At 45.1% G+C, this 17313-nt stretch overlaps 18 non-coding genes across 18 annotated transcripts; all 18 read right to left on the reverse strand.

The window, feature by feature from the left end:
- Window positions 1–238: 238 nt before the first annotated feature.
- On the reverse strand, window positions 239–353 carry LOC146775524 (U5 spliceosomal RNA). Its single transcript, XR_014973391.1, has one exon. It is a non-coding gene; the product is annotated as a U5 spliceosomal RNA (small nuclear RNA).
- An 852-nt stretch (window positions 354–1205) lies between these two features.
- On the reverse strand, window positions 1206–1320 carry LOC146775525 (U5 spliceosomal RNA). The gene has a single exon (XR_014973938.1). It is a non-coding gene; the product is annotated as a U5 spliceosomal RNA (small nuclear RNA).
- Window positions 1321–2172: 852 nt separating this feature from the next.
- Window positions 2173–2287, reverse strand: LOC146775526 (U5 spliceosomal RNA). The gene has a single exon (XR_014973393.1). It is a non-coding gene; the product is annotated as a U5 spliceosomal RNA (small nuclear RNA).
- Window positions 2288–3139: 852 nt separating this feature from the next.
- On the reverse strand, window positions 3140–3254 carry LOC146775527 (U5 spliceosomal RNA). The gene has a single exon (XR_014973939.1). It is a non-coding gene; the product is annotated as a U5 spliceosomal RNA (small nuclear RNA).
- Window positions 3255–4106: 852 nt separating this feature from the next.
- Window positions 4107–4221, reverse strand: LOC146775528 (U5 spliceosomal RNA). The gene has a single exon (XR_014973394.1). It is a non-coding gene; the product is annotated as a U5 spliceosomal RNA (small nuclear RNA).
- Window positions 4222–5073: 852 nt separating this feature from the next.
- LOC146775529 (U5 spliceosomal RNA) lies at window positions 5074–5188 on the reverse strand. Its single transcript, XR_014973395.1, has one exon. It is a non-coding gene; the product is annotated as a U5 spliceosomal RNA (small nuclear RNA).
- An 865-nt stretch (window positions 5189–6053) lies between these two features.
- On the reverse strand, window positions 6054–6168 carry LOC146775530 (U5 spliceosomal RNA). Its single transcript, XR_014973396.1, has one exon. It is a non-coding gene; the product is annotated as a U5 spliceosomal RNA (small nuclear RNA).
- Window positions 6169–7020: 852 nt separating this feature from the next.
- On the reverse strand, window positions 7021–7135 carry LOC146775531 (U5 spliceosomal RNA). Its single transcript, XR_014973940.1, has one exon. It is a non-coding gene; the product is annotated as a U5 spliceosomal RNA (small nuclear RNA).
- Window positions 7136–7987: 852 nt separating this feature from the next.
- LOC146775532 (U5 spliceosomal RNA) lies at window positions 7988–8102 on the reverse strand. Its single transcript, XR_014973397.1, has one exon. It is a non-coding gene; the product is annotated as a U5 spliceosomal RNA (small nuclear RNA).
- An 852-nt stretch (window positions 8103–8954) lies between these two features.
- On the reverse strand, window positions 8955–9069 carry LOC146775533 (U5 spliceosomal RNA). The gene has a single exon (XR_014973398.1). It is a non-coding gene; the product is annotated as a U5 spliceosomal RNA (small nuclear RNA).
- Window positions 9070–9934: 865 nt separating this feature from the next.
- Window positions 9935–10049, reverse strand: LOC146775534 (U5 spliceosomal RNA). The gene has a single exon (XR_014973399.1). It is a non-coding gene; the product is annotated as a U5 spliceosomal RNA (small nuclear RNA).
- Window positions 10050–10901: 852 nt separating this feature from the next.
- LOC146775535 (U5 spliceosomal RNA) lies at window positions 10902–11016 on the reverse strand. Its single transcript, XR_014973400.1, has one exon. It is a non-coding gene; the product is annotated as a U5 spliceosomal RNA (small nuclear RNA).
- Window positions 11017–11868: 852 nt separating this feature from the next.
- LOC146775536 (U5 spliceosomal RNA) lies at window positions 11869–11983 on the reverse strand. The gene has a single exon (XR_014973941.1). It is a non-coding gene; the product is annotated as a U5 spliceosomal RNA (small nuclear RNA).
- Window positions 11984–12835: 852 nt separating this feature from the next.
- On the reverse strand, window positions 12836–12950 carry LOC146775537 (U5 spliceosomal RNA). The gene has a single exon (XR_014973401.1). It is a non-coding gene; the product is annotated as a U5 spliceosomal RNA (small nuclear RNA).
- Window positions 12951–13802: 852 nt separating this feature from the next.
- Window positions 13803–13917, reverse strand: LOC146775538 (U5 spliceosomal RNA). Its single transcript, XR_014973942.1, has one exon. It is a non-coding gene; the product is annotated as a U5 spliceosomal RNA (small nuclear RNA).
- Window positions 13918–14769: 852 nt separating this feature from the next.
- On the reverse strand, window positions 14770–14884 carry LOC146775539 (U5 spliceosomal RNA). Its single transcript, XR_014973402.1, has one exon. It is a non-coding gene; the product is annotated as a U5 spliceosomal RNA (small nuclear RNA).
- An 852-nt stretch (window positions 14885–15736) lies between these two features.
- On the reverse strand, window positions 15737–15851 carry LOC146775540 (U5 spliceosomal RNA). The gene has a single exon (XR_014973639.1). It is a non-coding gene; the product is annotated as a U5 spliceosomal RNA (small nuclear RNA).
- Window positions 15852–16716: 865 nt separating this feature from the next.
- Window positions 16717–16831, reverse strand: LOC146775541 (U5 spliceosomal RNA). The gene has a single exon (XR_014973404.1). It is a non-coding gene; the product is annotated as a U5 spliceosomal RNA (small nuclear RNA).
- Between the last annotated feature and the right edge of the window lie 482 nt (window positions 16832–17313).

Here is a 17313-nt window from a genome sequence, read left to right on the forward strand (position 1 = left end):
TGGGAGATAAGAAAATATACTGCCTGCGATCGTGAAGTTTCAAGTCAGTCAAGAAAAGCAATCTCATGCACTGCACAAGCTCTTTCCCATGAGGCACCTCTCCTGCACTCTGTTTATGCAAATGAGCAAGCAGAGAGCTCAGGAATAAAACACCAAACTCATGTCCCCCAAAAAAGCAGCAGACAATTGCTGGATATTCCCCAACTTCTAATGCTTTTCTTTTAAACAAATGATAAACAGCCTCACCTGTGGCAAGGCTTAAAAAAATTGAATAAACTCTTAAATGTTCCTCTCCACGGAAATCTTTAGTAAAAGGCGAAAGATTTTTTCGTTTTGAAGAGAAACCAGAGTAAGTGACAATATAGCTCTCTAGGGTAAGTGGCGGCACATCAAAGACCCTGTCATTGCGAGGGTGAGGACCTGAAAGGTATTTTCAGGCTCTAAGAAAGAGGGCGAGAACCAGGCCGGTGGGCAAAACAGGCCAACATTTCAAAGTCTCTGCTCAAGGTACAAAAAGGTGGACTGTTCACATGTGTATGTCTGGGAATATGCAAATTTCTTTTGTACTCACCTCAGCTCATTAGGAGTTGTCGGGGCTGCTGGGGAAGGGGAACAGCAAATGTGAATCAGGCTTTTAGTTAAGTGGCACTGTAGGCCTTTTGTCCCCTAGCCATTTTACGCTTTCAACACGCTCTACACATAGCCATGCACCGTATGTGCCTTTTTCACACGTACTTTCATTAAACCTGAATATAGAAGGATATATCTGTCTAGGCTGGAGACACGTGAAACAAGTCTGACGTGCCCCTTCAAGTCTACCTGAGAGGAAGCTGACTCAGGATTGGCGACCTCTCAGGGCACCTCTAACGGGCACAAATAACGGGCAAGCCCTATGAAAAGCACAGCATGAGTCTTGGTCCCACCTTTAAAAAGGAGGGTGACCTCTGGGATCTGGCAGCAGGATCTTTGGGAGATAAGAAAATATACTGCCTGCGATCGTGAAGTTTCAAGTCAGTCAAGAAAAGCAATCTCATGCACTGCACAAGCTCTTTCCCATGAGGCACCTCTCCTGCACTCTGTTTATGCAAATGAGCAAGCAGAGCGCTCAGGAATAAAACACCAAACTCATGTCCCCCAAAAAAGCAGCAGACAATTGCTGGATATTCCCCAACTTGTAATGCTTTTCTTTTAAACAAATGATAAACAGCCTCACCTGTGGCAAGGCTTAAAAAAATTGAATAAACTCTTAAATGTTCCTCTCCACGGAAATCTTTAGTAAAAGGCAAAAGATTTTTTCATTTTGAAGAGAAACCAGAGTAAGTGACAATATAGCTCTCTAGGGTAAGTGGCGGCACATCAAAGACCCTGTCATTGCGAGGGTGAGGACCTGAAAGGTATTTGCAGGCTCTAAGAAAGAGGGCGAGAACCAGGCCGGTGGGCAAAACAGGCCAACATTTCAAAGTCTCTGCTCAAGGTACAAAAAGGTGGACTGTTCACATGTGTATGTCTGGGAATATGCAAATTTCTTTTGTACTCACCTCAGCTCATTAGGAGTTGTCGGGGCTGCTGGGGAAGGGGAACAGGAAATGTGAATCAGGCTTTTAGTTAAGTGGCACTGTAGGCCTTTTGTCCCCTAGCCATTTTACGCTTTTAACACGCTCTACACATAGCCATGCACCGTATGTGCCTTTTTCACACGTACTTTCATTAAACCTGAATATAGAAGGATATATCTGTCTAGGCTGGAGACACGTGAAACAAGTCTGACGTGCCCCTTCAAGTCTACCTGAGAGGAAGCTGACTCAGGATTGGCGACCTCTCAGGGCACCTCGAACGGGCACAAATAACGGGCAAGCCCTATGAAAAGCACAGCATGAGTCTTGGTCCCACCTTTAAAAAGGAGGGTGACCTCTGGGATCTGGCAGCAGGATCTTTGGGAGATAAGAAAATATACTGCCTGCGATCGTGAAGTTTCAAGTCAGTCAAGAAAAGCAATCTCATGCACTGCACAAGCTCTTTCCCATGAGGCACCTCTCCTGCACTCTGTTTATGCAAATGAGCAAGCAGAGAGCTCAGGAATAAAACACCAAACTTATGTCCCCCAAAAAAGCAGCAGACAATTGCTGGATATTCCCCAACTTCTAATGCTTTTCTTTTAAACAAATGATAAACAGCCTCACCTGTGGCAAGGCTTAAAAAAATTGAATAAACTCTTAAATGTTCCTCTCCACGGAAATCTTTAGTAAAAGGCGAAAGATTTTTTCGTTTTGAAGAGAAACCAGAGTAAGTGACAATATAGCTCTCTAGGGTAAGTGGCGGCACATCAAAGACCCTGTCATTGCGAGGGTGAGGACCTGAAAGGTATTTTCAGGCTCTAAGAAAGAGGGCGAGAACCAGGCCGGTGGGCAAAACAGGCCAACATTTCAAAGTCTCTGCTCAAGGTACAAAAAGGTGGACTGTTCACATGTGTATGTCTGGGAATATGCAAATTTCTTTTGTACTCACCTCAGCTCATTAGGAGTTGTCGGGGCTGCTGGGGAAGGGGAACAGGAAATGTGAATCAGGCTTTTAGTTAAGTGGCACTGTAGGCCTTTTGTCCCCTAGCCATTTTACGCTTTCAACACGCTCTACACATAGCCATGCACCGTATGTGCCTTTTTCACACGTACTTTCATTAAACCTGAATATAGAAGGATATATCTGTCTAGGCTGGAGACACGTGAAACAAGTCTGACGTGCCCCTTCAAGTCTACCTGAGAGGAAGCTGACTCAGGATTGGCGACCTCTCAGGGCACCTCTAACGGGCACAAATAACGGGCAAGCCCTATGAAAAGCACAGCATGAGTCTTGGTCCCACCTTTAAAAAGGAGGGTGACCTCTGGGATCTGGCAGCAGGATCTTTGGGAGATAAGAAAATATACTGCCTGCGATCGTGAAGTTTCAAGTCAGTCAAGAAAAGCAATCTCATGCACTGCACAAGCTCTTTCCCATGAGGCACCTCTCCTGCACTCTGTTTATGCAAATGAGCAAGCAGAGCGCTCAGGAATAAAACACCAAACTCATGTCCCCCAAAAAAGCAGCAGACAATTGCTGGATATTCCCCAACTTCTAATGCTTTTCTTTTAAACAAATGATAAACAGCCTCACCTGTGGCAAGGCTTAAAAAAATTGAATAAACTCTTAAATGTTCCTCTCCACGGAAATCTTTAGTAAAAGGCAAAAGATTTTTTCATTTTGAAGAGAAACCAGAGTAAGTGACAATATAGCTCTCTAGGGTAAGTGGCGGCACATCAAAGACCCTGTCATTGCGAGGGTGAGGACCTGAAAGGTATTTGCAGGCTCTAAGAAAGAGGGCGAGAACCAGGCCGGTGGGCAAAACAGGCCAACATTTCAAAGTCTCTGCTCAAGGTACAAAAAGGTGGACTGTTCACATGTGTATGTCTGGGAATATGCAAATTTCTTTTGTACTCACCTCAGCTCATTAGGAGTTGTCGGGGCTGCTGGGGAAGGGGAACAGGAAATGTGAATCAGGCTTTTAGTTAAGTGGCACTGTAGGCCTTTTGTCCCCTAGCCATTTTACGCTTTTAACACGCTCTACACATAGCCATGCACCGTATGTGCCTTTTTCACACGTACTTTCATTAAACCTGAATATAGAAGGATATATCTGTCTAGGCTGGAGACACGTGAAACAAGTCTGACGTGCCCCTTCAAGTCTACCTGAGAGGAAGCTGACTCAGGATTGGCGACCTCTCAGGGCACCTCGAACGGGCACAAATAACGGGCAAGCCCTATGAAAAGCACAGCATGAGTCTTGGTCCCACCTTTAAAAAGGAGGGTGACCTCTGGGATCTGGCAGCAGGATCTTTGGGAGATAAGAAAATATACTGCCTGCGATCGTGAAGTTTCAAGTCAGTCAAGAAAAGCAATCTCATGCACTGCACAAGCTCTTTCCCATGAGGCACCTCTCCTGCACTCTGTTTATGCAAATGAGCAAGCAGAGAGCTCAGGAATAAAACACCAAACTTATGTCCCCCAAAAAAGCAGCAGACAATTGCTGGATATTCCCCAACTTCTAATGCTTTTCTTTTAAACAAATGATAAACAGCCTCACCTGTGGCAAGGCTTAAAAAAATTGAATAAACTCTTAAATGTTCCTCTCCACGGAAATCTTTAGTAAAAGGCGAAAGATTTTTTCGTTTTGAAGAGAAACCAGAGTAAGTGACAATATAGCTCTCTAGGGTAAGTGGCGGCACATCAAAGACCCTGTCATTGCGAGGGTGAGGACCTGAAAGGTATTTTCAGGCTCTAAGAAAGAGGGCGAGAACCAGGCCGGTGGGCAAAACAGGCCAACATTTCAAAGTCTCTGCTCAAGGTACAAAAAGGTGGACTGTTCACATGTGTATGTCTGGGAATATGCAAATTTCTTTTGTACTCACCTCAGCTCATTAGGAGTTGTCGGGGCTGCTGGGGAAGGGGAACAGGAAATGTGAATCAGGCTTTTAGTTAAGTGGCACTGTAGGCCTTTTGTCCCCTAGCCATTTTACGCTTTCAACACGCTCTACACATAGCCATGCACCGTATGTGCCTTTTTCACACGTACTTTCATTAAACCTGAATATAGAAGGATATATCTGTCTAGGCTGGAGACACGTGAAACAAGTCTGACGTGCCCCTTCAAGTCTACCTGAGAGGAAGCTGACTCAGGATTGGCGACCTCTCAGGGCACCTCTAACGGGCACAAATAACGGGCAAGCCCTATGAAAAGCACAGCATGAGTCTTGGTCCCACCTTTAAAAAGGAGGGTGACCTCTGGGATCTGGCAGCAGGATCTTTGGGAGATAAGAAAATATACTGCCTGAGATCGTGAAGTTTCAAGTCAGTCAAGAAAAGCAATCTCATGCACTGCACAAGCTCTTTCCCATGAGGCACCTCTCCTGCACTCTGTTTATGCAAATGAGCAAGCAGAGCGCTCAGGAATAAAACACCAAACTCATGTCCCCCAAAAAAGCAGCAGACAATTGCTGGATATTCCCCAACTTCTAATGCTTTTCTTTTAAACAAATGATAAACAGCCTCACCTGTGGCAAGGCTTAAAAAAATTGAATAAACTCTTAAATGTTCCTCTCCACGGAAATCTTTAGTAAAAGGCGAAAGATTTTTTCGTTTTGAAGAGAAACCAGAGTAAGTGACAATATAGCTCTCTAGGGTAAGTGGCGGCACATCAAAGACCCTGTCATTGCGAGGGTGAGGACCTGAAAGGTATTTTCAGGCTCTAAGAAAGAGGGCGAGAACCAGGCCGGTGGGCAAAACAGGCCAACATTTCAAAGTCTCTGCTCAAGGTACAAAAAGGTGGACTGTTCACATGTGTATGTCTGGGAATATGCAAATTTCTTTTGTACTCACCTCAGCTCATTAGGAGTTGTCGGGGCTGCTGGGGAAGGGGAACAGCAAATGTGAATCAGGCTTTTAGTTAAGTGGCACTGTAGGCCTTTTGTCCCCTAGCCATTTTACGCTTTCAACACGCTCTACACATAGCCATGCACCGTATGTGCCTTTTTCACACGTACTTTCATTAAACCTGAATATAGAAGGATATATCTGTCTAGGCTGGAGACACGTGAAACAAGTCTGACGTGCCCCTTCAAGTCTACCTGAGAGGAAGCTGACTCAGGATTGGCGACCTCTCAGGGCACCTCTAACGGGCACAAATAACGGGCACAAATAACGGGCAAGCTCTATGAAAAGCACAGCATGAGTCTTGGTCCCACCTTTAAAAAGGAGGGTGACCTCTGGGATCTGGCAGCAGGATCTTTGGGAGATAAGAAAATATACTGCCTGCGATCATGAAGTTTCAAGTCAGTCAAGAAAAGCAATCTCATGCACTGCACAAGCTCTTTCCCATGAGGCACCTCTCCTGCACTCTGTTTATGCAAATGAGCAAGCAGAGAGCTCAGGAATAAAACACCAAACTCATGTCCCCCAAAAAAGCAGCAGACAATTGCTGGATATTCCCCAACTTCTAATGCTTTTCTTTTAAACAAATGATAAACAGCCTCACCTGTGGCAAGGCTTAAAAAAATTGAATAAACTCTTAAATGTTCCTCTCCACGGAAATCTTTAGTAAAAGGCGAAAGATTTTTTCGTTTTGAAGAGAAACCAGAGTAAGTGACAATATAGCTCTCTAGGGTAAGTGGCGGCACATCAAAGACCCTGTCATTGCGAGGGTGAGGACCTGAAAGGTATTTTCAGGCTCTAAGAAAGAGGGCGAGAACCAGGCCGGTGGGCAAAACAGGCCAACATTTCAAAGTCTCTGCTCAAGGTACAAAAAGGTGGACTGTTCACATGTGTATGTCTGGGAATATGCAAATTTCTTTTGTACTCACCTCAGCTCATTAGGAGTTGTCGGGGCTGCTGGGGAAGGGGAACAGCAAATGTGAATCAGGCTTTTAGTTAAGTGGCACTGTAGGCCTTTTGTCCCCTAGCCATTTTACGCTTTCAACACGCTCTACACATAGCCATGCACCGTATGTGCCTTTTTCACACGTACTTTCATTAAACCTGAATATAGAAGGATATATCTGTCTAGGCTGGAGACACGTGAAACAAGTCTGACGTGCCCCTTCAAGTCTACCTGAGAGGAAGCTGACTCAGGATTGGCGACCTCTCAGGGCACCTCTAACGGGCACAAATAACGGGCAAGCCCTATGAAAAGCACAGCATGAGTCTTGGTCCCACCTTTAAAAAGGAGGGTGACCTCTGGGATCTGGCAGCAGGATCTTTGGGAGATAAGAAAATATACTGCCTGCGATCGTGAAGTTTCAAGTCAGTCAAGAAAAGCAATCTCATGCACTGCACAAGCTCTTTCCCATGAGGCACCTCTCCTGCACTCTGTTTATGCAAATGAGCAAGCAGAGCGCTCAGGAATAAAACACCAAACTCATGTCCCCCAAAAAAGCAGCAGACAATTGCTGGATATTCCCCAACTTCTAATGCTTTTCTTTTAAACAAATGATAAACAGCCTCACCTGTGGCAAGGCTTAAAAAAATTGAATAAACTCTTAAATGTTCCTCTCCACGGAAATCTTTAGTAAAAGGCAAAAGATTTTTTCATTTTGAAGAGAAACCAGAGTAAGTGACAATATAGCTCTCTAGGGTAAGTGGCGGCACATCAAAGACCCTGTCATTGCGAGGGTGAGGACCTGAAAGGTATTTGCAGGCTCTAAGAAAGAGGGCGAGAACCAGGCCGGTGGGCAAAACAGGCCAACATTTCAAAGTCTCTGCTCAAGGTACAAAAAGGTGGACTGTTCACATGTGTATGTCTGGGAATATGCAAATTTCTTTTGTACTCACCTCAGCTCATTAGGAGTTGTCGGGGCTGCTGGGGAAGGGGAACAGGAAATGTGAATCAGGCTTTTAGTTAAGTGGCACTGTAGGCCTTTTGTCCCCTAGCCATTTTACGCTTTTAACACGCTCTACACATAGCCATGCACCGTATGTGCCTTTTTCACACGTACTTTCATTAAACCTGAATATAGAAGGATATATCTGTCTAGGCTGGAGACACGTGAAACAAGTCTGACGTGCCCCTTCAAGTCTACCTGAGAGGAAGCTGACTCAGGATTGGCGACCTCTCAGGGCACCTCGAACGGGCACAAATAACGGGCAAGCCCTATGAAAAGCACAGCATGAGTCTTGGTCCCACCTTTAAAAAGGAGGGTGACCTCTGGGATCTGGCAGCAGGATCTTTGGGAGATAAGAAAATATACTGCCTGCGATCGTGAAGTTTCAAGTCAGTCAAGAAAAGCAATCTCATGCACTGCACAAGCTCTTTCCCATGAGGCACCTCTCCTGCACTCTGTTTATGCAAATGAGCAAGCAGAGAGCTCAGGAATAAAACACCAAACTTATGTCCCCCAAAAAAGCAGCAGACAATTGCTGGATATTCCCCAACTTCTAATGCTTTTCTTTTAAACAAATGATAAACAGCCTCACCTGTGGCAAGGCTTAAAAAAATTGAATAAACTCTTAAATGTTCCTCTCCACGGAAATCTTTAGTAAAAGGCGAAAGATTTTTTCGTTTTGAAGAGAAACCAGAGTAAGTGACAATATAGCTCTCTAGGGTAAGTGGCGGCACATCAAAGACCCTGTCATTGCGAGGGTGAGGACCTGAAAGGTATTTTCAGGCTCTAAGAAAGAGGGCGAGAACCAGGCCGGTGGGCAAAACAGGCCAACATTTCAAAGTCTCTGCTCAAGGTACAAAAAGGTGGACTGTTCACATGTGTATGTCTGGGAATATGCAAATTTCTTTTGTACTCACCTCAGCTCATTAGGAGTTGTCGGGGCTGCTGGGGAAGGGGAACAGGAAATGTGAATCAGGCTTTTAGTTAAGTGGCACTGTAGGCCTTTTGTCCCCTAGCCATTTTACGCTTTCAACACGCTCTACACATAGCCATGCACCGTATGTGCCTTTTTCACACGTACTTTCATTAAACCTGAATATAGAAGGATATATCTGTCTAGGCTGGAGACACGTGAAACAAGTCTGACGTGCCCCTTCAAGTCTACCTGAGAGGAAGCTGACTCAGGATTGGCGACCTCTCAGGGCACCTCTAACGGGCACAAATAACGGGCAAGCCCTATGAAAAGCACAGCATGAGTCTTGGTCCCACCTTTAAAAAGGAGGGTGACCTCTGGGATCTGGCAGCAGGATCTTTGGGAGATAAGAAAATATACTGCCTGCGATCGTGAAGTTTCAAGTCAGTCAAGAAAAGCAATCTCATGCACTGCACAAGCTCTTTCCCATGAGGCACCTCTCCTGCACTCTGTTTATGCAAATGAGCAAGCAGAGAGCTCAGGAATAAAACACCAAACTCATGTCCCCCAAAAAAGCAGCAGACAATTGCTGGATATTCCCCAACTTCTAATGCTTTTCTTTTAAACAAATGATAAACAGCCTCACCTGTGGCAAGGCTTAAAAAAATTGAATAAACTCTTAAATGTTCCTCTCCACGGAAATCTTTAGTAAAAGGCGAAAGATTTTTTCGTTTTGAAGAGAAACCAGAGTAAGTGACAATATAGCTCTCTAGGGTAAGTGGCGGCACATCAAAGACCCTGTCATTGCGAGGGTGAGGACCTGAAAGGTATTTTCAGGCTCTAAGAAAGAGGGCGAGAACCAGGCCGGTGGGCAAAACAGGCCAACATTTCAAAGTCTCTGCTCAAGGTACAAAAAGGTGGACTGTTCACATGTGTATGTCTGGGAATATGCAAATTTCTTTTGTACTCACCTCAGCTCATTAGGAGTTGTCGGGGCTGCTGGGGAAGGGGAACAGCAAATGTGAATCAGGCTTTTAGTTAAGTGGCACTGTAGGCCTTTTGTCCCCTAGCCATTTTACGCTTTCAACACGCTCTACACATAGCCATGCACCGTATGTGCCTTTTTCACACGTACTTTCATTAAACCTGAATATAGAAGGATATATCTGTCTAGGCTGGAGACACGTGAAACAAGTCTGACGTGCCCCTTCAAGTCTACCTGAGAGGAAGCTGACTCAGGATTGGCGACCTCTCAGGGCACCTCTAACGGGCACAAATAACGGGCACAAATAACGGGCAAGCTCTATGAAAAGCACAGCATGAGTCTTGGTCCCACCTTTAAAAAGGAGGGTGACCTCTGGGATCTGGCAGCAGGATCTTTGGGAGATAAGAAAATATACTGCCTGCGATCATGAAGTTTCAAGTCAGTCAAGAAAAGCAATCTCATGCACTGCACAAGCTCTTTCCCATGAGGCACCTCTCCTGCACTCTGTTTATGCAAATGAGCAAGCAGAGAGCTCAGGAATAAAACACCAAACTCATGTCCCCCAAAAAAGCAGCAGACAATTGCTGGATATTCCCCAACTTCTAATGCTTTTCTTTTAAACAAATGATAAACAGCCTCACCTGTGGCAAGGCTTAAAAAAATTGAATAAACTCTTAAATGTTCCTCTCCACGGAAATCTTTAGTAAAAGGCGAAAGATTTTTTCGTTTTGAAGAGAAACCAGAGTAAGTGACAATATAGCTCTCTAGGGTAAGTGGCGGCACATCAAAGACCCTGTCATTGCGAGGGTGAGGACCTGAAAGGTATTTTCAGGCTCTAAGAAAGAGGGCGAGAACCAGGCCGGTGGGCAAAACAGGCCAACATTTCAAAGTCTCTGCTCAAGGTACAAAAAGGTGGACTGTTCACATGTGTATGTCTGGGAATATGCAAATTTCTTTTGTACTCACCTCAGCTCATTAGGAGTTGTCGGGGCTGCTGGGGAAGGGGAACAGCAAATGTGAATCAGGCTTTTAGTTAAGTGGCACTGTAGGCCTTTTGTCCCCTAGCCATTTTACGCTTTCAACACGCTCTACACATAGCCATGCACCGTATGTGCCTTTTTCACACGTACTTTCATTAAACCTGAATATAGAAGGATATATCTGTCTAGGCTGGAGACACGTGAAACAAGTCTGACGTGCCCCTTCAAGTCTACCTGAGAGGAAGCTGACTCAGGATTGGCGACCTCTCAGGGCACCTCTAACGGGCACAAATAACGGGCAAGCCCTATGAAAAGCACAGCATGAGTCTTGGTCCCACCTTTAAAAAGGAGGGTGACCTCTGGGATCTGGCAGCAGGATCTTTGGGAGATAAGAAAATATACTGCCTGCGATCGTGAAGTTTCAAGTCAGTCAAGAAAAGCAATCTCATGCACTGCACAAGCTCTTTCCCATGAGGCACCTCTCCTGCACTCTGTTTATGCAAATGAGCAAGCAGAGAGCTCAGGAATAAAACACCAAACTCATGTCCCCCAAAAAAGCAGCAGACAATTGCTGGATATTCCCCAACTTCTAATGCTTTTCTTTTAAACAAATGATAAACAGCCTCACCTGTGGCAAGGCTTAAAAAAATTGAATAAACTCTTAAATGTTCCTCTCCACGGAAATCTTTAGTAAAAGGCGAAAGATTTTTTCGTTTTGAAGAGAAACCAGAGTAAGTGACAATATAGCTCTCTAGGGTAAGTGGCGGCACATCAAAGACCCTGTCATTGCGAGGGTGAGGACCTGAAAGGTATTTTCAGGCTCTAAGAAAGAGGGCGAGAACCAGGCCGGTGGGCAAAACAGGCCAACATTTCAAAGTCTCTGCTCAAGGTACAAAAAGGTGGACTGTTCACATGTGTATGTCTGGGAATATGCAAATTTCTTTTGTACTCACCTCAGCTCATTAGGAGTTGTCGGGGCTGCTGGGGAAGGGGAACAGCAAATGTGAATCAGGCTTTTAGTTAAGTGGCACTGTAGGCCTTTTGTCCCCTAGCCATTTTACGCTTTCAACACGCTCTACACATAGCCATGCACCGTATGTGCCTTTTTCACACGTACTTTCATTAAACCTGAATATAGAAGGATATATCTGTCTAGGCTGGAGACACGTGAAACAAGTCTGACGTGCCCCTTCAAGTCTACCTGAGAGGAAGCTGACTCAGGATTGGCGACCTCTCAGGGCACCTCTAACGGGCACAAATAACGGGCAAGCCCTATGAAAAGCACAGCATGAGTCTTGGTCCCACCTTTAAAAAGGAGGGTGACCTCTGGGATCTGGCAGCAGGATCTTTGGGAGATAAGAAAATATACTGCCTGCGATCGTGAAGTTTCAAGTCAGTCAAGAAAAGCAATCTCATGCACTGCACAAGCTCTTTCCCATGAGGCACCTCTCCTGCACTCTGTTTATGCAAATGAGCAAGCAGAGCGCTCAGGAATAAAACACCAAACTCATGTCCCCCAAAAAAGCAGCAGACAATTGCTGGATATTCCCCAACTTGTAATGCTTTTCTTTTAAACAAATGATAAACAGCCTCACCTGTGGCAAGGCTTAAAAAAATTGAATAAACTCTTAAATGTTCCTCTCCACGGAAATCTTTAGTAAAAGGCAAAAGATTTTTTCATTTTGAAGAGAAACCAGAGTAAGTGACAATATAGCTCTCTAGGGTAAGTGGCGGCACATCAAAGACCCTGTCATTGCGAGGGTGAGGACCTGAAAGGTATTTGCAGGCTCTAAGAAAGAGGGCGAGAACCAGGCCGGTGGGCAAAACAGGCCAACATTTCAAAGTCTCTGCTCAAGGTACAAAAAGGTGGACTGTTCACATGTGTATGTCTGGGAATATGCAAATTTCTTTTGTACTCACCTCAGCTCATTAGGAGTTGTCGGGGCTGCTGGGGAAGGGGAACAGGAAATGTGAATCAGGCTTTTAGTTAAGTGGCACTGTAGGCCTTTTGTCCCCTAGCCATTTTACGCTTTTAACACGCTCTACACATAGCCATGCACCGTATGTGCCTTTTTCACACGTACTTTCATTAAACCTGAATATAGAAGGATATATCTGTCTAGGCTGGAGACACGTGAAACAAGTCTGACGTGCCCCTTCAAGTCTACCTGAGAGGAAGCTGACTCAGGATTGGCGACCTCTCAGGGCACCTCGAACGGGCACAAATAACGGGCAAGCCCTATGAAAAGCACAGCATGAGTCTTGGTCCCACCTTTAAAAAGGAGGGTGACCTCTGGGATCTGGCAGCAGGATCTTTGGGAGATAAGAAAATATACTGCCTGCGATCGTGAAGTTTCAAGTCAGTCAAGAAAAGCAATCTCATGCACTGCACAAGCTCTTTCCCATGAGGCACCTCTCCTGCACTCTGTTTATGCAAATGAGCAAGCAGAGAGCTCAGGAATAAAACACCAAACTTATGTCCCCCAAAAAAGCAGCAGACAATTGCTGGATATTCCCCAACTTCTAATGCTTTTCTTTTAAACAAATGATAAACAGCCTCACCTGTGGCAAGGCTTAAAAAAATTGAATAAACTCTTAAATGTTCCTCTCCACGGAAATCTTTAGTAAAAGGCGAAAGATTTTTTCGTTTTGAAGAGAAACCAGAGTAAGTGACAATATAGCTCTCTAGGGTAAGTGGCGGCACATCAAAGACCCTGTCATTGCGAGGGTGAGGACCTGAAAGGTATTTTCAGGCTCTAAGAAAGAGGGCGAGAACCAGGCCGGTGGGCAAAACAGGCCAACATTTCAAAGTCTCTGCTCAAGGTACAAAAAGGTGGACTGTTCACATGTGTATGTCTGGGAATATGCAAATTTCTTTTGTACTCACCTCAGCTCATTAGGAGTTGTCGGGGCTGCTGGGGAAGGGGAACAGGAAATGTGAATCAGGCTTTTAGTTAAGTGGCACTGTAGGCCTTTTGTCCCCTAGCCATTTTACGCTTTCAACACGCTCTACACATAGCCATGCACCGTATGTGCCTTTTTCACACGTACTTTCATTAAACCTGAATATAGAAGGATATATCTGTCTAGGCTGGAGACACGTGAAACAAGTCTGACGTGCCCCTTCAAGTCTACCTGAGAGGAAGCTGACTCAGGATTGGCGACCTCTCAGGGCACCTCTAACGGGCACAAATAACGGGCAAGCCCTATGAAAAGCACAGCATGAGTCTTGGTCCCACCTTTAAAAAGGAGGGTGACCTCTGGGATCTGGCAGCAGGATCTTTGGGAGATAAGAAAATATACTGCCTGCGATCGTGAAGTTTCAAGTCAGTCAAGAAAAGCAATCTCATGCACTGCACAAGCTCTTTCCCATGAGGCACCTCTCCTGCACTCTGTTTATGCAAATGAGCAAGCAGAGCGCTCAGGAATAAAACACCAAACTCATGTCCCCCAAAAAAGCAGCAGACAATTGCTGGATATTCCCCAACTTCTAATGCTTTTCTTTTAAACAAATGATAAACAGCCTCACCTGTGGCAAGGCTTAAAAAAATTGAATAAACTCTTAAATGTTCCTCTCCACGGAAATCTTTAGTAAAAGGCAAAAGATTTTTTCATTTTGAAGAGAAACCAGAGTAAGTGACAATATAGCTCTCTAGGGTAAGTGGCGGCACATCAAAGACCCTGTCATTGCGAGGGTGAGGACCTGAAAGGTATTTGCAGGCTCTAAGAAAGAGGGCGAGAACCAGGCCGGTGGGCAAAACAGGCCAACATTTCAAAGTCTCTGCTCAAGGTACAAAAAGGTGGACTGTTCACATGTGTATGTCTGGGAATATGCAAATTTCTTTTGTACTCACCTCAGCTCATTAGGAGTTGTCGGGGCTGCTGGGGAAGGGGAACAGGAAATGTGAATCAGGCTTTTAGTTAAGTGGCACTGTAGGCCTTTTGTCCCCTAGCCATTTTACGCTTTTAACACGCTCTACACATAGCCATGCACCGTATGTGCCTTTTTCACACGTACTTTCATTAAACCTGAATATAGAAGGATATATCTGTCTAGGCTGGAGACACGTGAAACAAGTCTGACGTGCCCCTTCAAGTCTACCTGAGAGGAAGCTGACTCAGGATTGGCGACCTCTCAGGGCACCTCGAACGGGCACAAATAACGGGCAAGCCCTATGAAAAGCACAGCATGAGTCTTGGTCCCACCTTTAAAAAGGAGGGTGACCTCTGGGATCTGGCAGCAGGATCTTTGGGAGATAAGAAAATATACTGCCTGCGATCGTGAAGTTTCAAGTCAGTCAAGAAAAGCAATCTCATGCACTGCACAAGCTCTTTCCCATGAGGCACCTCTCCTGCACTCTGTTTATGCAAATGAGCAAGCAGAGAGCTCAGGAATAAAACACCAAACTTATGTCCCCCAAAAAAGCAGCAGACAATTGCTGGATATTCCCCAACTTCTAATGCTTTTCTTTTAAACAAATGATAAACAGCCTCACCTGTGGCAAGGCTTAAAAAAATTGAATAAACTCTTAAATGTTCCTCTCCACGGAAATCTTTAGTAAAAGGCGAAAGATTTTTTCGTTTTGAAGAGAAACCAGAGTAAGTGACAATATAGCTCTCTAGGGTAAGTGGCGGCACATCAAAGACCCTGTCATTGCGAGGGTGAGGACCTGAAAGGTATTTTCAGGCTCTAAGAAAGAGGGCGAGAACCAGGCCGGTGGGCAAAACAGGCCAACATTTCAAAGTCTCTGCTCAAGGTACAAAAAGGTGGACTGTTCACATGTGTATGTCTGGGAATATGCAAATTTCTTTTGTACTCACCTCAGCTCATTAGGAGTTGTCGGGGCTGCTGGGGAAGGGGAACAGGAAATGTGAATCAGGCTTTTAGTTAAGTGGCACTGTAGGCCTTTTGTCCCCTAGCCATTTTACGCTTTCAACACGCTCTACACATAGCCATGCACCGTATGTGCCTTTTTCACACGTACTTTCATTAAACCTGAATATAGAAGGATATATCTGTCTAGGCTGGAGACACGTGAAACAAGTCTGACGTGCCCCTTCAAGTCTACCTGAGAGGAAGCTGACTCAGGATTGGCGACCTCTCAGGGCACCTCTAACGGGCACAAATAACGGGCAAGCCCTATGAAAAGCACAGCATGAGTCTTGGTCCCACCTTTAAAAAGGAGGGTGACCTCTGGGATCTGGCAGCAGGATCTTTGGGAGATAAGAAAATATACTGCCTGAGATCGTGAAGTTTCAAGTCAGTCAAGAAAAGCAATCTCATGCACTGCACAAGCTCTTTCCCATGAGGCACCTCTCCTGCACTCTGTTTATGCAAATGAGCAAGCAGAGCGCTCAGTAATAAAACACCAAACTCATGTCCCCCAAAAAAGCAGCAGACAATTGCTGGATATTCCCCAACTTCTAATGCTTTTCTTTTAAACAAATGATAAACAGCCTCACCGGTGGCAAGGCTTAAAAAAATTGAATAAACTCTTAAATGTTCCTCTCCACGGAAATCTTTAGTAAAAGGCGAAAGATTTTTTCGTTTTGAAGAGAAACCAGAGTAAGTGACAATATAGCTCTCTAGGGTAAGTGGCGGCACATCAAAGACCCTGTCATTGCGAGGGTGAGGACCTGAAAGGTATTTTCAGGCTCTAAGAAAGAGGGCGAGAACCAGGCCGGTGGGCAAAACAGGCCAACATTTCAAAGTCTCTGCTCAAGGTACAAAAAGGTGGACTGTTCACATGTGTATGTCTGGGAATATGCAAATTTCTTTTGTACTCACCTCAGCTCATTAGGAGTTGTCGGGGCTGCTGGGGAAGGGGAACAGCAAATGTGAATCAGGCTTTTAGTTAAGTGGCACTGTAGGCCTTTTGTCCCCTAGCCATTTTACGCTTTCAACACGCTCTACACATAGCCATGCACCGTATGTGCCTTTTTCACACGTACTTTCATTAAACCTGAATATAGAAGGATATATCTGTCTAGGCTGGAGACACGTGAAACAAGTCTGACGTGCCCCTTCAAGTCTACCTGAGAGGAAGCTGACTCAGGATTGGCGACCTCTCAGGGCACCTCTAACGGGCACAAATAACGGGCACAAATAACGGGCAAGCTCTATGAAAAGCACAGCATGAGTCTTGGTCCCACCTTTAAAAAGGAGGGTGACCTCTGGGATCTGGCAGCAGGATCTTTGGGAGATAAGAAAATATACTGCCTGCGATCATGAAGTTTCAAGTCAGTCAAGAAAAGCAATCTCATGCACTGCACAAGCTCTTTCCCATGAGGCACCTCTCCTGCACTCTGTTTATGCAAATGAGCAAGCAGAGAGCTCAGGAATAAAACACCAAACTCATGTCCCCCAAAAAAGCAGCAGACAATTGCTGGATATTCCCCAACTTCTAATGCTTTTCTTTTAAACAAATGATAAACAGCCTCACCTGTGGCAAGGCTTAAAAAAATTGAATAAACTCTTAAATGTTCCTCTCCACGGAAATCTTTAGTAAAAGGCGAAAGATTTTTTCGTTTTGAAGAGAAACCAGAGTAAGTGACAATATAGCTCTCTAGGGTAAGTGGCGGCACATCAAAGACCCTGTCATTGCGAGGGTGAGGACCTGAAAGGTATTTTCAGGCTCTAAGAAAGAGGGCGAGAACCAGGCCGGTGGGCAAAACAGGCCAACATTTCAAAGTCTCTGCTCAAGGTACAAAAAGGTGGACTGTTCACATGTGTATGTCTGGGAATATGCAAATTTCTTTTGTACTCACCTCAGCTCATTAGGAGTTGTCGGGGCTGCTGGGGAAGGGGAACAGCAAATGTGAATCAGGCTTTTAGTTAAGTGGCACTGTAGGCCTTTTGTCCCCTAGCCATTTTACGCTTTCAACACGCTCTACACATAGCCATGCACCGTATGTGCCTTTTTCACACGTACTTTCATTAAACCTGAATATAGAAGGATATATCTGTCTAGGCTGGAGACACGTGAAACAAGTCTGACGTGCCCCTTCAAGTCTACCTGAGAGGAAGCTGAC

The sequence above is a fragment of the Triturus cristatus genome, chromosome 12 (genome assembly GCF_964204655.1).
Source record: "Triturus cristatus chromosome 12, aTriCri1.1, whole genome shotgun sequence".
Taxonomy (NCBI): Eukaryota; Metazoa; Chordata; class Amphibia; order Caudata; family Salamandridae; genus Triturus; species Triturus cristatus.